General features: G+C 33.6%; 1 long non-coding RNA gene across 1 annotated transcript; it reads right to left on the bottom strand.

Annotated features, from left to right (window-relative positions):
* Positions 1-211: 211 nt before the first annotated feature.
* Positions 212-1,081, bottom strand: LOC127853377 (uncharacterized). Its single transcript, XR_008036587.1, has 3 exons — positions 987-1,081; positions 682-721; positions 212-558 (listed from the first exon to the last, which is right to left on the bottom strand). It is a non-coding gene; the product is annotated as an uncharacterized LOC127853377 (long non-coding RNA).
* Between the last annotated feature and the right edge of the window lie 1,239 nt (positions 1,082-2,320).

Here is a 2,320-nt window from a genome sequence, read left to right as displayed (position 1 = left end):
TCTTGGTCTTCCTGAGGATGTCTTGCATCTTTTCATGTGTTCTTGTTGGAAGTAGACAGGAATTGCATTATTGGTTCTGAAATTGATATTGCACATTTGACGACACACGGCATCTGCTGCTGGCAAGTCGGATACAGTTTACAAACGTGAACGAAAGGAAGTAACCCAATCATCTTTGTTTGTTTCACAGATGTCTTGAAATGTCCTCTGAAAGTCCAAACAGTCAATACAGCATGACCGCTTTTTGTTCTTAAAACATTTTGGCGGTTAAACAAAACAAGCAGTGTTCTTTAAAAAAAATTAAGTTTGAATCTTGATGCCCTACATTCAGATTGTTAGTTCTTCTGTTATTCATCCTGGGAAATTACATTTTAATTACAATACTATTTTCTACATTCCACATGAACGAACTGACCTGGTCTGTTAAATATGGTATTACTTTTTTTTTTTTTCTTGCTCCGTTTCTCGAACTGCACCATTGCTATGTAATCTTTGCTGCTGTTTGCATCGTCTATACAGAGGTTGCAAACTATGCACAGTTCCTGGTTAATGCACATTCTGAAATGCGACAAAAACGTGTATACATATAATGAAAAAATACTCAAACTTTTAATCATAATAATTTAGAGCCAGTTTTGTCAATTTGTTCTAGCGAAAGTTAAATAACAAAAGATTTTATACCTGAATAGGCTTCCGTAGTTTTTTGTTTTTCTCGCCACCGCTATAATTCGTTGTTGCAATAGAGGAGAGTAGCTTTATCAATCAAAAGCATAATATAATGACACATGACGAAGAAATATGACACAGAAGGAATGACTGAAGCTTCTTTTTTGAAACGACACATTCTTATTATTATTTTTTTTAATGTGTCATTAATGTGAAAACTCGAAAATACATTACTTTTTTCATTTACGGACATTCTGCACCGTTAAAACCTGTATGCGCTAAAATATCAATTATTTATTAAAATATATTGCATGACTTACCTTTCTCATTCGAAAAAGTCCATTATATACAATTTTCCGTCTTTTAAGATATAAGCGAATCCCACGGTTTTTCGATCAAATGCAGACAATGCTTTTTGTGTGTAGATCTACGGTAGTCGAGACGGTTCACAAAATATCTTTTAAAATTATTAAAATAAAATCATAAATTTTACAACTTTTCCTCACATGGATTTTTCTAGACTTTATATATGAGTAATATAATGCTTTAATCAACATATTTACGCACTCAGAAATTCTGTTGCATTTAGTTTGAGGTCAAAGAGTAGATTGACTGGACTATATATCTCTGGATACCTGTTTATTAATTTTTAAAACAATGCCATCATACATTCATTGTTTACATGCACACAGGCAATTAAACATTAACTTATGGACATATCATTCTTTGTCGCACCACACTTCTAAAAACATAAACTATGTAAACGGTTGTCAGTTCGAAGTACGAGATTTGTTTTCGTACCTCTTAGCTGGCGTGCATAAATAACACAGGGGAGCGAGGGCGATGGCAATCAATATCAACCCCGAAAAAAAGTTATATAAAATGAATCGGTAGATATTATTAATTTTATTGTACATAAAAAACAACATTAAACATGTGCAAGAAAAGAATTTGCCCTAACACTATAAAACATGTAAAAGGAAAGAATCTGCCCAAACTAAATGTGGTTTATTCGGTCTTACCGGCATCTTTAAGTATAAATATTCCTTAAACACCATGATTGTTTTACAAACTGTCACAACATGTGACGGTTTCTAATTGATTTAACTGAACTATAGCAAACTCAGCGGTTTTTAAAATAAATTGTCACCTGTGTCTATCAGAATCACCAGAACTCACTATATATGTGCAATCGCTTCATACGTCAATGTGCGGTATATGGTTAAATTACTGCCGGCTCAATAAATGCTTCATGGCCATCAGCATAGGCGGCAGCAGGAGTTTGATGATAGATACATCATATTATGGCGCGAAAATAGTTTAGCAACAACGCTTCTGATATACGGTGCTAGTTGTCACGCCCCTTATTTCACTACATTATAGTTTTACAAATAGAAGTAGAAGAAGATTTTATTTCAGAATCAGTAGGCCATAGGCCCATGTGAACATACAGATATGTACATAAACAGTAATAGCAAGTCACGTGACACAATGAAAATGAAAAAGTTATGATGAAAAAATCAAGTACCAATACATTTATAGGAATGAGTTGTGCAAAAATATTTAAATAAAACAAAGATGCCGATTAATAATACGAGTAGAGGCAAAAAGGAGGGTTATCGGACAAAACGCAAACATGCGGGGAAGGTGTATA

The sequence above is a fragment of the Dreissena polymorpha genome, chromosome 12, assembly GCF_020536995.1.
Source record: "Dreissena polymorpha isolate Duluth1 chromosome 12, UMN_Dpol_1.0, whole genome shotgun sequence".
Classification (NCBI taxonomy): domain Eukaryota; kingdom Metazoa; phylum Mollusca; class Bivalvia; order Myida; family Dreissenidae; genus Dreissena; species Dreissena polymorpha.
Note: the sequence above shows the minus strand (reverse complement) of the source record. Positions and strands in the feature narration are given on the sequence as shown.